Source organism: Engraulis encrasicolus, chromosome 1 (genome assembly GCF_034702125.1).
Source record: "Engraulis encrasicolus isolate BLACKSEA-1 chromosome 1, IST_EnEncr_1.0, whole genome shotgun sequence".
Lineage (NCBI taxonomy): Eukaryota > Metazoa > Chordata > Actinopteri > Clupeiformes > Engraulidae > Engraulis > Engraulis encrasicolus.
Window position 1 is genome coordinate 56,000,011 of NC_085857.1, and position 17,395 is coordinate 56,017,405.

The 17,395-nt window shown below is 42.8% G+C and overlaps 1 long non-coding RNA gene across 3 annotated transcripts; it reads left to right on the forward strand.

The window, feature by feature from the left end:
• The first annotated feature begins 10,681 nt into the window (after window positions 1-10,681).
• On the forward strand, window positions 10,682-15,538 carry LOC134444336 (uncharacterized). Of its 3 annotated transcripts, none has more exons than XR_010033958.1 (6): window positions 10,682-10,949; window positions 12,484-12,594; window positions 12,686-12,786; window positions 13,078-13,188; window positions 13,286-13,360; window positions 14,036-14,405. It is a non-coding gene; the product is annotated as an uncharacterized LOC134444336 (long non-coding RNA). The 3 variants fall into 3 exon arrangements; XR_010033971.1 differs by lacking the exon at window positions 10,682-10,949 and adding an exon at window positions 11,793-11,840; XR_010033944.1 differs by lacking the exon at window positions 10,682-10,949 and adding an exon at window positions 15,501-15,538 and having other exon boundaries at window positions 11,848-12,594; window positions 14,036-14,127.
• Window positions 15,539-17,395: the final 1,857 nt, after the last annotated feature.

Here is a 17,395-nt window from a genome sequence, read left to right on the forward strand (position 1 = left end):
GCAACCCCTGTATGACGTGTGTGTGTGTGTGTGTGTGGGCTAGTAGGTAGACCCACTGAGCAGAGATGTGGACTTGTGACTTGGACTGACTTGTGACTTGAATCACAAATGACTCCACTTGAGACTTGACTTGCCAATATTAGGAATGACTTGTGACTTTACTTGACTTGTACGCCATGACTTGTGACTTGACACGACTTGACAGTTTTAGCTTGCAATGACTTGCAATAGTGCTCCAAGTCAATGAATATATCATTTTTTTGCATTTGTATGTGAAAAAAATACATGAATCCATGCTTAAAAAAATATATGATCAATTGTGGGTTGGTCACCCAAAAAAAACATGAAAGCGTGTCTGCAGCCGTGGTGTAATGGTTAGGGAGTTGGACTGAAGATCACAGAGTTGCAGGTTTGAATCCCACCCTTAGACCCACCTCTCCCTTCACCTCCATCCATGACTGGAGTGCCCTTGAGCAAGGCACCTAACCCCACATTGTTCCAAGGACTGTCACCAATATGTGCATTGAATAAAAAATAAAAGTAACTTAATGAATAATTATAAACCGTGGTAAAACCATGGTTCAATTTATAGTTAAACCTAGTAAAACCAAAAACCAATGCCGTACCATGCTCAAAAAACTGAAATCATGGTCGATTTTCGTAAGGGACATGACTGTCGAAGGGGGACATGCAAAGCAGTGTGGAGAGGTAATGCATTTATGACCAATGGTAATTGTCAATATTGCACATAGAATACAAGGTGGCTTGTTAAGGACTTGGAAAAAAATAAGACTTGGACTTGACTTGGCTTTGGCACGACTTGGACTTGGACTTGACTTGGTCAAATGTGTTGTAACTTGTGACTTGACTCGGACTTGATTGGAAGGACTTGAGACTTACTTGCGACTTGCAAATTAGTGACTTGGTCCCATCTCTGCCACACTAGAACTGTTAATCCTGCACCAGAGTGACATACTTTTAAAAGAAAAGAGTGAAAACGTATATTTTTATAGATTACAAGAAAGAAAATAAAGATTTCTATGATTCAGAGTACAGCCAATGTCTCCGACTCTCTCTCTGCACGAACCTGTGTTTTTGTGGTGTGCGAACCTGTGTTTTGCTGTGTGACACTCAAACACAATTTTCCCTTGGGGACTTAAACTCCCTAAGGGTGGCGTAGTCGATTACAAGTACTTCCTGTTTCAGCCACTTCTCTACAATAGCATAGGCCAGCTTACCATCCACTGACTGCAGTCAGGTACACAGGGGCCAACCCCTTTGGCCACTCCAAAGCCGGCGCAAGCACCACAAATCAGGCCTGCACAGGGGTGACACACCAACCAAAGAGAGGTACACACCGGTGCAGTATTACCGAATCTACCGGATAATGATCACGGCTAGCAGCAGCTCACACGCCAGCCGGCATCCTCGCCCTCAAAGCAACAGCTGAGCGGAGAGAGACCCACGTCACGTCCCAAAGCTAAATTTATCAACATAAAAGTCCTGCCAGTAATGGGCCAGCCAATCACAGACAAAGGACCAAAATCAGTCAGATTGAGGGGTGGAGCCCAATCTGTCACATACAGAACCCTAATGTCGTCCTCCTCAATGTTTGGGGAGAGCTGGTTACTGGAGTGGCCTCTGTAAAACTGTGGTCTCCTTTTCTTTTTAAAATTTCATCAGTGGTTTTGAAGACTGAGACCACATCACAACTAAAGAACAACATGTCTTTGACCTTCTCTTGGCCAGCAGTCCTGTAAAGGTGGTGAATGTCAATCAATCAAAGGCTCTGGCTTTGAGCACACATCAGCCACAGCTGCTGCACATGTATGCTTTGCTGAGTGGGGAAAATTGCCACTAGCACAATCAGTTTGGTGTAGACATCTGAACAACCAAAAAATAAACCTGCTCTAACTTGGTCAGGACATTCTCAAAACCATTACAGTTCTCCTGGTCAAACCTTTTGACCACAGTCAACTCAATTAGAGGTGTAGGGGGTGGTGTTACCAGTATAGCATTATACCTGAATTCCAATGGCTTTCCCTTTGTAAACGCAGTGTAGTAACAAGGCCAAAAGGAAATAGCTGTGGGTTCCCTCAACTGGTCAGCAAAGAGTTAAAAGAGCAGTCACTACAATACACTTGACTTGTCTGAGGGTGAGAAAGTTGGCTATTCTGTGGTATGTTGGCATTTATCTGTGGATATGTCCAGTTAAAATCCAAAAGATTGCTGAAAACTGGTAAGTCTTCTGGGTAACTGGACCTCCCATTGCAGAGTTGAGAATGTCTCAAACAGGTGCAAATGCTAGCTTGGTCTAATTTACCCAGCCTTATGAAGTTTAACATGTTCAATTTAGTCTGTCTGGTCCTTCTATACCTGTACATATTTCTGTTAAGATTCTCATAACTTCAAGTGTTTTTTTGCCACATTACGAAAAAAGTTTGCTATTGTGACGGAGTTAATCTTGCACCTGTTCACCCCCCTTGGGGATCGAACATGCAATCTCGTCAACTACAACGGTCCGGCAATGGGAGACACAGACTAGTCTCTCGGCCCAACGGCACGAGACTGTATGAAGCTATCGGAGGGAGGTTTACCAACGTTCCACGCCAACTCTGTGCTAGTTAGCCTCCGTTACACTCTCCCCCTTAAACCTCACTCCCATCCCGGGTCAGCGGCACCACTGTGACGGAGGTCATCTTGCACCTGTTCACCCCCCTCGGGGATCGAACGTGCGATCTTGTCAACTACAACGGTCCGGCAATGGGAGACACAGTACGATACCGCTGGGCCAAGAGACTAGTCTCTCGGCCCAACGGCACGAGACTGTATGAGGCTATTGGAGGGAGGTTTACCAACGTTCCACGCCAACTCTGTGCTAGTTAGCCTCCGTTACACTATTGTACAAAAAAATGGTCTTTGATTTATACGATCATGCTTTTAGTTTTTCATGAAGTAATTATAGATACTACAAATCAGTTAACTATAAGGAATCATTGATGGAATGAAGCCATCTTGGAAATAGACAGCCATCTTCCATTTTCCTTTGGCCAGCACCCTGTTACTCAAAGAGTGGATTCTAAAAAAACATGTTGTGCGGCCTAATGTCATGTTTGCATCATTAAGTCAACTAGGCCATATAGTATATGAGTGAAAAGGGTGGCCATCTTGAATAAGAGGCAGCCACTATGGCCAACACACTGTTTCGAAAGAGAGGATTCTAATGAACATTTGTCCCATATTTAATTCTTGCATCATTGAGCTAAGTTTCCTCAAGAGGACAAGAGGAGAGGGTGGACATCTTGAAAAATGGCAGCCATCTTGAATTTTTGTGTTGCAAATGTTTTTTGTGAAAGAGTGCATTCTAATGAACACTTGTGCCTTACCGCATTCTTGCATCATTAAGTGAACCATTCTTGGCCTTATTTACAAGTGGAGAGAGGGTGGGCATCTTGAAAAATGGTGGCCATCTTGGATTTTTGCGTGGACAACACCCTTTACTGAAAGACATCATTCTAATGAACATGTGTGCCAATTTTCATGCTTGTGTAACCGACCTATTGTCTAACTGTCTGTGTGTTGTCCTCTTGGAGCCACCGTAGCTCCTCCTCTAGATGACACACCCCCTCCAGGTAGCAGGTTGATGGCTATTCAGCAATTAGCTTGGCAGTCATAAAAAGGGCACTAACCTGTTGGCTAGGCACAAGCCTTGCTGTCACACTGCTGCCCCAGTCCTCGCTGCTTTTAACTTGAGAAGTTTCACTTCTGCAGTAAACCTAAACGCCAGTGATGGGAAAATGAAGCTTTGTTGAAGCACGAAGCTTCAGTAGCAATTGCTTCGAGTAATGGGTCATTCATTCAGTGCTTTGAATACTCTATGATGACACCTGCTGGCAAACACGCTGAATTGCAGTTTGAACCAAAATCGCCAAATGGATGCCTGCATGGATTCTTGTGCATGAATAAAATTACTGAAAAAATGCCTTCGCCTTTACTTTGCGAGTACAAATTAACGGCGTGCATTTTAATCTGTGAAATGTGACGGATAGGCCTATGAGTCATAGCCTAATGGACATAAAATGTCTCGGTCAAAACCAATTTGCCACTTTTTGCATTGCAGTAGCCGGAGTAATATTTTATCCCACAACGGCTCATGAACATACCTAAATTACGTAAAAACCAATCTTAATTACACTTTGGTCATATGTCCCAACCTTCTTACCTCTAACCTGAATGAAGGATAGAACTCGCGATCATTTGAATTGAAGCGCATCACTCTATCCACTAGGCTACGCCACGGCAACACAATCCTGCAAGATGAAAAAGGGTACGACTTAAGTGTGCACAGACAAATGCAATGCCTAATGTAATGACATTTTATTTTAACTGTTCCATTTTGAAAGCCAAATTACAGTTGTCATATGGCACAATTTCCTCATTGTTCATTTTACTACGCTATCTGCACTGAATTCGGTGAATCCTTCAGCCTGAAAACCTTAAATCGCAGGCATCACTTCGGTCTAGTCGACTCGTCACGTGACTGTTGAAGCTTCAAACGTCACTAATGGAATCAAAACCAATAGTAGTGTTCCCCTTGCTTTTTTTGTTTTGATTTTTGTTTTGTTTTTTTAATACAAGCTTCGACACAGAAGTCATTGGGCATATCCCTGCCTATTGGCGGTGATAGGAAATTGAGGCTTTATGCACCGGTGATGCTGTCATACCAATTGTGTTGGAAAAAAAACTCATTAATTCAGTGCTTTGAATAGGCTTACTCTATAAGAATAATAATAATAGAACGTGAAATAATTATTGCTCATTGTATGAACAATGATTTCATTTACTGTGTGAAATGTGCAGTTAATTGCTGTGTCCTGTTTGTTGAATAACCTAAACTTGGAATAGAACGGAGAAGCATGCACTGCACGTTTTATTGTAGGCCTATCCTATTGGCCATAACCTTTAACCTTATGGATTTGACTTAGGCCTCAGTGACCACAATCTTTGCAAAATGTTTACATGCGAAAGACACTATGAACCAAGTGTGTGGAACTGTGCGTATGTGCAACAGGCAAGATGCTAAGACTGTTATATTCAGTCATATTATAGGCCTAACCAAATAAGTTAGCCAAATGAGTTGTTGTTTACAAGTGAGACAGTGGTGGTGCTCTTAGATGATTGTGAGGAATGATGGGGAAGTGAATGATGATGTGCTTGTGAACTGGGGTTGTGGGTGGGAGTGGATAAGATGGGAATTACACATTTTTATTGAGGAAAATGATCTGTTCGACAGTGTTGGGGTTGAGCCTGTTTCTTTTTTTGGAGACTACCTCCCCGGCCTTTGAAAAAACACGCTCACATGGCACTGAGGAGGCCGGAATGCACAGTAGATTACGTGCAAGAACATACAAATGTGGGTACACATGTTTGTGTTTAGCCCAATATAGCAGGGGGTCTTCCTGTCTACCTATATTGGGCTCTGTAAGGTAGCGGGTAGTCTCCACCGATGCATTTGCAGTGGCACTGCGAGCACTGGCCTTCTCTTTCACCTCAGTGTCCAGCAGCTCCCACAATCCTGCAACGAGAATAGTAATGCATTAAAATATATAATAATTATGAAAAATAACAATACAGTACTAACAACGGTCTTTACCTGATGGGTCTGCGGCTGGAGGTGCAGTCGACGTTGAAGCCTGCTCTGCATCCACAGGTGTCCTTTGTCGAATGACTGAGGCACATTCTGAAGTCAGTTTCTTCACTGCATTATGCTGATTGCTTATGTTACAAAATGCCATGGTCTTGAACCTGGGATCAAGCAGGGTTGCCAGTGAATGGTGCCCTGCCATCTCATAATTTTTAAGTCGTTCTGACATCTGGGTCAGCAGGTTTTGGCCCAGGTCCTTGGCCATGTCATTGGTGAGTTGGTTGACTTTTAGAGTTGTGTTGTGGCGGAGCATTTTCACGAGGGATATGATTTTAGAACCTGACACCACCTTCTCTGCGGACAGCTCCACTGTGGCTTCTTTAAGGGGAGCCAGGAGCTGAAGGCACTCAGCAATACTTTGATATTCAGTGGCACTGAGTGGCACAATATCAGTGGAGAGAGAGGCCAGGGCTGCACCCACCGGCTCCCTTTGCTCGTGGAGCCTTTCTAGCATGTCGTATGTGCTGTTCCATCTTGTCTCATTCTCCTGCATTAATTTGTGTACTGGTGCGTTCATTTGTAGTTGCAGGGCCTGAAGACGCTCCCTGCCAACTGTACTTGTTCTGAAAAAGGTTGCCACATCCCTGGCTTTGCAACGGACTGACTCCAGGCCTGTTGTGGCCTGAATTGCCTTCCTGACCACCAAATTCAAATTATGAGCAATGCAGTGGCTGTGTCGTAGTTGCAGCATATTGCTGCACAGCCCCATATTGGCAGCTCCGTCCGTGGTCAAGCACATCACCTTTGACTTGGAGATTCCCCATTCCTCCATGATGCTGGCTTTTGCGGCAGCAATATTTGCAGCTGTATGGCGCTGCCCAAACTTGCCCACCGTCAACAGCACAGATGCCAGCTGGTCGTCTTGGTTGACATAGTGGCATGTCAAGGCCAGGTAGGCATCCATGTGGATGGACGTCCACATGTCCGAAGTGAAGGCCACAGCAGTAGCCTTTTCGACCTCAGCTTTGACCTTCTGCTTTTCCAAGTTAAATTTCTTTTCCACCATGGCCTTGATATTTTTTCTGGATGGGAGCACGTAAGTTGGTGCCACAAGCTTCATCAAGTCCTTGAAACTTTCAGATTCCACAACCTTAACAGAAAAGGACATTTTAACACACGCTTGAAGTACTTCCATTATGTGTGTCACAAAAAAAAGAACATTAGGTCTACCTTGAAAGGCTGTGAATCCATCACGATGAAGTTCAAAATGGCCTCATCAATTTGGGTCTTAAGGTCACCTATAACACAACAAAGAATTTTGACAGATTGCAATAAATTCGAATGAAATGAAATTACAACATGGTAGGTAGGCCTATACTCACTGTGGGCACCCGGTGCAGCTTGGGCACCACTGCCATGATAATTACGGAAGTGTCTCAGCATAGTAGATGTGTTGTTGTTGTAGGCCAACACCTTGTCACACACCATGCACTGGACCTGACAACACAAAAGTAGGTAACTTTAAATGACATAAAAACTGAGGGGTAGCCTTATAAGCCATGTCATTCAAACTAGGTCCACTCACTAGATGATGCAGGGACATGAAATCAAAATAAAAACAACTCATATAACAGCTTAGCACTGTTATCCATATGCATAAATGTTTGATACAATAATGGGCTAATTAAACGGCAATCCCACATGAACAACAAGTCGGTGTGTGTGCCTAGCCTATAGGCTAAGACACGCCATCCAAGCCAAAGTAATGCCTTTGTAGGCCTATTGCACAAGAACAAAAAAACAAGGAAGAAAAAAAACACATAAGCCTAAAAAAATCGACTACACGATTATCCGTGTAGTGTTTGTCTATGTTTTAAAACTAGGGCCTACTTAAACAGCCAAACACAATACCCCTACCATGAAGGGCGAGTCAAAGCGATTATCAATAAAACAAATAAAATACAACTATCGCACACCTCTTTAAGTGATATGAGTTTAAAGTGCTGCCACATCTCAGAGCGAGCTCTTTTAGGAGCAGGCAACATGATAAGTATTATCACTAGGCTATTATTTTCACTACGCAAACGCAAACGACTACTCTCTCTCTCTCCGCAACACTTTGACTCAACTCCTGAACTGTCAAACCCACAAGCGCGCGCACTGCAATGCGCGCTTTTAAACCTTTCAAAAGGTATACCAAAGCGTCATGTGAATGAGCGCTGAACGAAGCTTCAAACGTCACAAATCACGTGATCAACTGCCAACGAATCAAGCTCCGATACATTGCTTTGCTGTGCGCTGGTTCAGTTTTCTGACACACGCTTCGACTCAGGAGAGTCATTGGGAACATCACTGCTAAACGCTTTTGGGTAGACTGGACCCAGCTACCAAAGCTTTAGTCCTGAGGCCACTGATGGTATGCAGAAGTTTGGGTTGTCATCTGTGCCTGGGTCCTCGCTGCTTTTAACGGGAGGTGTGTTGTTATATTTGTACTCGTGCACTACTGTGGACCCGTTTATCTGTAGTGAATCTTAATGAGCTGTTTTATAATCAGGTTTGCCTCTGCAGCTTGCCAAACGCTTCCGAGTAGATTCTGAACTTCTACTGAAGGTTTGGCCAGGAGGACACAGAGTGCACTGACTGCTGGTTGTGTTGATTGGCTTGTACATGGTAATGAACTACTTGTTTTCCTACATTATATGTGATGTGTATGTTAAGGCTACAAGTGCATGTTTACATGTTTACAATGTCAGACTTATTTGTGGCTAGTGCCTAACTATCTGTGCAACTGTCTCGTTATGTGAAGTAGGCATTCCTTGTGACCACTTGAGACGCCAGGTGCCAGTTTGAGGCTGAGTCTGGTGACTGGAGGTAAATCAAAATGTTTTTGTTTTGTTCATGTGTGCTCAGCGGGAAAACATTCTAAAAGATTGAATTTGTATGTTGCTCCTAACTTCGATGTTGTAGTTGCAAGATCTTAATAACCTTTTGTAAGAGCACTCATACGTGATTATTTTAAATTGTAAACATTTGTGATCATGCAGCTAACTGTGATTTTGTCTCAGCAGAGATGCTACTGCTGCTTTGCCTTGCCTGAATTTTATAGATCCAGTTATTGCCCTGTTTTGTTATCTTGAGTTTCTTTCTTTTAGTTTGTTATTTTCTTATGCTTAATTGCTGCTGCTGTACAGCTTCACCACCCCATGGCCTTGGGAGGTATCGACTGCCACTATAAGTTAGTATCTAAATTGAATGCCTCCAATGGTTGGTCCCACCTAGCCTGTTTGATCTGTCTATAACCTGGGCCGTTCTCTTTGCGCACGTCCCCATATTTGTAGTGGTAAATGAACACCATAGTGTTTGCTGTGATTTATGCTTGTAGTGCTTTGAGTGTGTCAGTACCATCCATGGCCAGGTAACCGACCAACCCTTGGAGATGCTTTAGTCTAGCCCTATTGGTCATGTAATATTGGTAACCTGAGTGGCAACCTTTATTAAACCCCTTGTGTGCCTTATTTTATTTAATCAGCAGCATATTTCTGTTTTTATGTTTGTTTATGTTTCAATAAATATTTACTTTTATGTTGACTGAAGCCTTACGTCTCTGCCTTTTTCACTCACTTGCCTGCGTGTGGGAACCCTCTTGTCAAACACATGGTCTAAGAACCATTGGTATGCAAGTATATCTGGTGGTGAAAGGCCACCAGTGGCGTAGTCGTTAAAAAAACTTTGCCAGGACCCTTTAAGACCCTCGGTTACACTTGTGTACCAAAGTGAACTATTTTTGGCCTTATTTTCAATTGGAGAGGGTGGCCATCTTGAAAAAAATGGTGGCCATCTTGGATTTTTGCTTGGACAAGGCCCTCTGCTGAAAGAGTGCATATAAGAACAAGTGTGCCAATTTTCATGCTTGCATACCAAAGTGAACTGACTTCGGCCTTATCTGCTCTGCTAACACATAATTCGGTACGCCTACACCCTTCACATCAATACTATCTACAATACCACCCAAAAACTTGGCCACACCAACTGTGTTAACTCCGTGCTTATTACAGAGCTATGAGTAACCACAGCTGATGATGCGACGCACTCGGCAATCTACTTTTGTGGACTTTTGTGTCAAAAAGTTGGCTTAACTGTAGATATTGTCAAGGTACTGGCTTCACAAAACACATTCTGCAGGCCTTTCAAGAATACATGAAGGGCTTGGGACACTACGGTTTGTGTGTGGATACCCCCAACATACACTGTGTGCAGAATTATTAGGCAAACATGTTTTTTGACCATATTGTCCATTTTAATGCGTATTTACCGCCACCAACCTTTATGAACATGAAAACCTATTGGATTTAAGCATTCCAGATCATGCATATGTGTATAATAAGATGGGGTGTGATCAAAGGAGCCCAACACCCAATATCCGGTGTGCATAATTATTAGGCAACTTTGCTTTCTTCTGGGAAAATGGGCCACAAAATAGATCTAACAAACTCTAAAAAGTCTATAAACAATTTTGAAGTCTTCCAGAGGGATGTGGCTCTCTTGAAATTGGCAAGACGTTGGTCACGTTAGCACAGAAGTATCAAATGCACCGTTACAAAGTCATCAGTCTCACATGAAATGTCACGGACAAAAATTGAGAAGAATTTTAGGTGAAACTACAAGAAAATTATTACCCTGCAGTGCTATCATATTCCAGAATGCAAACTTACATCAGGTGTCCAGAAGAACAGGTTGTTGAGCACTCAGAGACATAGCAAAGGTAAGAAGGGATGACATCAGACAACCATTTAACAAGTTAATTAAGTCAAGACTGGGTCAAGAAATACCCTAGGACAGAGTTTTTAAAGGTATTATGGACTGGTGAAAGTGACTATTGACAGACAGGGTGGATGAGCCCATAGCTGGATCTGTGAGGGAAAAGTTTGCAACTTTCAAGAAGACAATGGTATTTATGCAGTATTCTGCTGGCATTTGAGTAGAACTCAGGAACTCATATGAGTGCACACTCTAAAAAGAGCTGGGTTATTACTTTGACTAAACCCCTGGGTCAATTGCTTTTCTATGAAAAATGGGTTAAATATAACCCATATTGGGTCATTTTCCGTACCCATTACCTGGGTTATTCGCTAGACCCACATCAGCACCCAGGCCCTGGGTCATTTCAACCCTGTAATAAAGTTATCTTGTCAAGATATTTGAATTTTGAATTTTACCGCCCGGTCGCCATTGCCAAAACGGCTACCAGTAGACTACCAACGTCCAGAAGAAAGGACACCGGATGGCATGTGAAAGCATTGTTTCGGTAAGTGTGCGCCTTTTATTACATATAAACTTGCCATATTGCTTTTCGCGGTGTAAATATGCGTCAGCCGTGAGTTCCTGTTTGTGGCGAGTATATTAAGGCACATTTCATAGAAAGCTATACCCATTTCGAATAGGAGGAAACGGTAACTACTCTTTTAAGGGCAAGGAGCAAATGAATAAGCACTTCGTCATAACTGCAGCGGTTTGCTATCCTGTGGTGGATTTGGGAATATATTTGCTACATTTCATTGGAAAGTAGTATGTTCGTCCAGCCTTCGTCCAGGTTCTGTCAGTTACCGTAGCTAATAACCAAGACACTACGGTAAGTCATAATGTTAGCCCCTCTGGGATTCATTTGGTTGCTATTTCGCATAGCTTATAACGGCTGGTTGGCTGTCAGTGGTTGGGCAGATTCTTTTTAGGTAGAGGGCTAAGTGTGTCTACTCAACGATAAATTGAGGTTCAGTACACAGTGAGGCGATATACTTTCTATACGGGCTGTGATACTACTAGCCTAATGTAGGACGCAACTGACACAAATCTGAGAAATTAGCTAACTATATCTAGCCGCTACCTGGCTCCACTCGACCTAGAATTCAGTTCATAACGACAGCATTTTCGTTTGGGGTCCGCAAGCTGGCATCTGGAGACTGTCTTCGGTTTCCACAAGTGTCATGTTAGTTCTACATACTGTAGGGGAGTCGACAGGCTTTCTTCGTTTTCTGTGTCAACTAGAACTAGTTTTATGAGAGCAAGTGCTTGTGTTGTGTGACTTCTCCTGACTCCTGCGATGTTCTTCCGAGCTCAGCTCACTGCGACTTGCACCTTTCACAACCCCGAACTCTGATAAAGGCAGAGGGAGGGATAGCTCGCGCATGAAATATTACCGGTATGTTAGGTGTGGTAAGTCGCATCGTGTGTTCGGGCAGCTTGCCTGTGCAAGAAAATGTTGTCGCGACAATTGTTTATTGTTTGTGTGTCAACTGGCGTTTCTTATCTCGTATGTGCTTTGCTTGCTTGGTTAGAGTCGTAGCTCTACCACAGATTCTGTAAGAGACTTATAAGGGCTGTGGCTCTACTACGTAGCTGTTTGATAAATGCGGATGAAGGCTACGCGTGGAAAACGTGTTTACATTCACCAGTCGTTGTGTTCCAAAATTACGGAGGGAATAGTTATCCAATTTCTTTCATTCACGAGCAGGGATGTGTTGCTTTGTTGACGCTACAGGGAAGTTTCCTGGTTTAAAGAAAGTTGTGGCTATAGGCAACAGCTACTTCAACAAGCTTTGCATGAAATCGTGCGTGTGTAACTTAGTTCTAGTGTGAGTGTGTGATATTGTACTCTGCAGTATTTACGAAGAGACTGGTTGGTTTATAGTTTTGTTTATGTAAATGAAAAATGTAAAGTTGTGTGTAGTAGTGAGACAAAAGCCTTTCATACATTTATTTAAGGTTGTCTGTTGTCTGTTTGAAGGTGTGTCTGCAAAGCTCTGAAACGTTTTGTCATTTTTGTCTCTTCTGCTCTGGATAAGGTGGACTTCTCTCCTCTGACCTGTTACCAAGACAGCTGGGTGTGTAGGAAACTGGAACTAAGTCACTGAAGAAGTAAACCGATGAAAACCGATTTGGATTGTCTGAGAGATGTAAGTCAGTGAGTTCAGGATAAATGTGTATCAACTGTATTGTAGGCTTATTACTTGAACAATAAAATCACAACAACTGCTTATTTTTCAGCTGTAGGACACAAGTAAGAGGAGAAGAATGCTGCTCAGCTGGGTCGGCGTCGGCCACACTACTTATTCAAGAAGCCCTTGGATATCATCGGCATGTATGAAGTAAGTTTTTAATGTCATGCACAACAGCAGGCGTGAATGCGCTCGCACACGCGTGCGCGCACACACACACACACACACACACACACACACACACACACACACACACACACACACAAACAATGAGAGCTGGCCTGATATTGTTCTTTGATGCTGTGAATGTGTATGGAATGACTACTGTCTGGTGTCACTTCAGACAATTTTGCTACGGTTTACTGTATGTTCTGTCTATCTGTCTGCCAAACTCTCTAACTTGTTGTCTGTCTTTTTGTCTTCCTCTTTGGGCACCGGCAGGCACAGTCATTCCGGTAGTCCGTTCCTCGATGGACGTGATGACCTGGCACCAAAACCGCTTAAAGTGTATGGAGCTGTGTCTGCATCGAGGAAAGAACGCGGCACTGAAATGTGAGTGTATGATCCAAGAATTGTAAACATGTGTACCAGTTGTACTATATATTTCAAAGTAAAATCCCAATTACTCATAGTTCTTTTTCTGCTGTAGGACAAGAGGACTACTGCTCTACTGGGTCTGTGACACTACTTATCCGAGGAGTCCTCAAACATCAGGATGTAGGAAGTAAGATCTTTTTATGTCATGCATAACAGCCCATGCGTGCACACACACACACACACACACACACCACACATATGCTCATACACACATGCGGACACATGCGCATGCACAGCCCCACTCTACACCACACACAGATAAACACACACAACCTTAAAGGGACACTGTGTGAGATTTTTAGTTGTTTATTTCCAGAATTCATGCTGCCCATTCACTTATGTTACCTTTTTCATTAATGCTTACCACCACCATCAAATTCTAAGCATTCATTATGACTTGAAAAATTGCACTTTTCATACATGAAAAGGGGGATCTTCTCCATGGTCCGCCATTTTGAATTTCCAAAAATAGCCATTTTTAGCTGCAAAAATGACTACTTGGACCATGCTAGAAAATATTTGTTTATTACTTAGTAAACTTTCATGCAAAGATCAAATTTGGCAATAGGCAGCCCAGTTTCAACGAGCAGCATAGTTGCAGTACCTTTTTTGACCATTTCCTGCACAGTGTCCCTTTAAAGGAAAATCCCTACTAGTTTCAACATCCAATTACATTGTTCTCACTACCACTGGCTTGTCAGGACCCAACAACGCAGTTCAGGATAAATGTGTATGTCAGCTGTATTGTAGGCCTATTACTTTAACAATAAAATCACAATAACTGCTTATTTTTTGGCTGTAGGACACAAGTAAAAGGAGAAGAATGCTGTTCAGCTGGGTCGGCGGCCACACTACTTATTCAAGAAGCTCTTGGATATCATCGGCATGTATGAAGTAAGTTTTTTTATATCAATGCACAACAGCAGGCGTTAATGCACACACACACTCACACACACACACAATGAGGCCTGATATTGTTCTTTGGTTCTGTGAATGTGTATGGAATGCCTACTGTGTGGTGTCACTTAAGACAATTTTGCTACGGTTTACTGTATGTTCTGTCTATTTGTTTGCCAAACTCTCAAACTTGTTGTCTTTTTTTTTGTCTTCCTCTTTGGGCACCGGTAGGCACAGTCATTCCGGTGCAGTCAAGTCAGAAATAACATTTTATATACCAGTGTGTGTGTGTGTGTGTGTGTGTGTGTGTGTGTGTGTGTGTGTGTGTGTGTGTGTGTGTGTGTGTGTGTGTGTGTGTGTGTGTGTATATATACACACACACTACAGCACTAACCATAATAATAAGTGATCTTAGGCTCAGCACTGCCGCAAACAAAGTTTCAGCACTTATCCTCCTCGACCTCAGTGCCGCCTTTGACACGATAGACCACAACATACTAATTGACCGCCTTGAATCTTGGGTAGGCTTGTCCGGTCACATCTTAGAGTGGTTCAAAACATATATTACAGGAAGGCAGTTTTTTGTCACCATCGGAGAATACGTCTCAAACAAGTATGATGTGCCTTTTGGAGTTGCTCAGGGTAGTTGCTTGGGCCCTCTCCTCTTCTCTCTATATATGTTGCCCCTGGGCTCCATCATCAGAGAGCACAATGTTGATTTTCATAGCTATGCCGATGACACTCAACTATATATCTCTGTCGAGCCTAGCCAAACCACTGGCATTCATGCCTTGACTAAATGCATGTCTGCCATCACAGATTGGATGAACAGTAACTTCCTAAAATTAAATGAGGATAAAACCGAAGTGTTGCTCATTGGGCCTAAGAAAAAACATGCAAAACTCCACTCAAGCCTAGGTGACCTAAGCATACACATTAAAGATAAGGTTACTAGCCTAGGTGTGGTCATAGACTCGGATTTGAGCTTTGAGCCTCACATCAACAAGATAACAAAATCTGCTTTTTTCCATCTTAGAAATGTCAACAAAGTGCGCGGCTTGGCCCCCCGACAAGACGCTGAGAAACTTATTCATGCCTTTTTCACCAGTAGGATAGACTACTGCAATGCTCTCTTCTCTGGTCTCCCAAAAAAATTAATTGACAAATTACAACTCATTCAAAATTCTGCGGCAAGAATCCTAACAAGAACCAGAATGAGAGAGCACATCTCTCCTGTCTTGGCAGACCTGCACTGGTTACCTGTCTCATACAGAATCGACTTTAAGATTCTGCTCACAGTATTTAAAGCATTAAATGGACTTGCCCCTAGTTATATCTCAGACATGCTCTCTTTTTATGCCCCTGCTCAGGTCCACTGATGCCAAGCTGCTAAGGACCCCCACCCCCCTGCAGAAGAAGATCGGCGACGCCGCGTTTGCCTGCTATGCGCCCAAGAGATGGAACGCCCTCCCCATCGAGATCCGATCAGCCACCTCCGTCGACTCCTTCAAGAAGCAGCTGAAGACCCACCTCTTCATCCTTGCCAACTCCTAGCTGCCAAGGCGTCATAGTGTCCCAGCTGCCGCAGCGCCCTTACTACTCGCAACCAGCCCTGGCAGGGGGCTCCCCTAGGTGGCCGCTGGTCTCTGCCTGAGGTTTCTTCCTGACTATAGGGGGTCTTTTTTCTCAGACCTCACTCAGCTTTTTTTTCCCCCTTACAAACTATGAATCAAGCGAAATGGAGTTTTTCCTCACCCCTGATGCCACCAGGGGCCGCACCTGAGCGCCCAATCTCTGTGTGACTATCTATGACTTATGATAGGCCCAGCCACTATGGACCTTACACATCTAAGAATCCTGGTACTAACCTACGTTGACCTTATGACTCTACATTCTCTGTCTATCTCTTCTTCCTCTGCCTTCCTGCTATATATATATATATATACAGTATATCACGAAAGTGAATACACCCCTCACCGTTTTGCAGATTTTTGAGTATATCTTTTCATAGGAAATCATTACAGAAATGTAACTTTGACACAATGATTAGTGACCTTTTAACAACTATATATAAAATATTTAACCGCTTACATTTCTTGTTCACTCAGAAAAAAACAAAATACAGCCATTAATGTTTGAACATGTACTCACAAAAGTGAGTACACCCCAGATTAAAATCCGGTAGAGAAGGGGCTATGTTGGCTCGAATCGTCTCGAAATGAAAAGGGATGACAAGGGAGGTCATCAGTGTGCGTTTCAACCTTTCTTTGCATTGAACTTTCAAATGTTGAGTCTGCATCTGGCTTAAATAGATTGGTGTGAGATTTGAATGCAATCCTATGGAGAATATCATGATCTGCTTCAGTAGTCCTTTTAACCCCTTTTAGCAGAGCCTATGTTTTAACTTTACTGTCACCAATATTGTAGTGACTGAGTTTTAACCTGTTACTTAAAGGAGAAGTCCAGTTTTTTTAACATTAAGGCCATTTTCTGAGTGGTCTGCAATGTTTTAGAGTCCCCCTCACCGTTTATTTCATGATTGCTGCAGTCTCTGTTATTTGGCTGATTTGGATTTGATCTCAACTAGCTTTAGAATGGCCGTCTATGGGCACCTGCTACTCTGTTCTTAAAATCACCTTTAACATTTGTTTTGAAGAATATGCAACTCAGCAAGTGTTCAGCAGTATTCACTGGTGTTCCTTAGCAATTTTTGTAGCGAAATATGGCATCTGTCATGTTTTATGTGTGTTTTATGTAGCAATTTGTAAATTAAGTTTCACTTTCACTTTCACTTTCTTTCACAAAATGGCAAATAAAAAATGACAGAAGCCAAATTTCGCCTTGAAACTTGTTAGGGACTGCTAGTGAACACCCCTAACCACTTTGTGAGCTGTAGAGTTTCGAAAACAAATGTTTAAGGTGATTTTAAGAACAGAGTTGCAGGTGCTCATAGACGGCCATTCTAAAGCTGGTTGAGATCAAATCCAAACCAGCCAAATAACAGAGACTGCAGCAAACATGAAATAAACGGTGAGGGGGACTCTAAAACATTGCAGACCACTCAGAAAATGGCCTCAATGTTAAAAAAACTGGACTTCCCCTTTACTTAAGGCTCTTGGTAATGTCGTAGCAATGTTGCTGTGATGTATTTGAGTCTTTTCGGTCATGGGTGATCAGTCTTGCTGATAACCCATCTTTGCATAGAGGCTACAAAGATGCATGTAAATTCAATTAAGGTTTTATTGCTTCAATGCTATGATGTGTT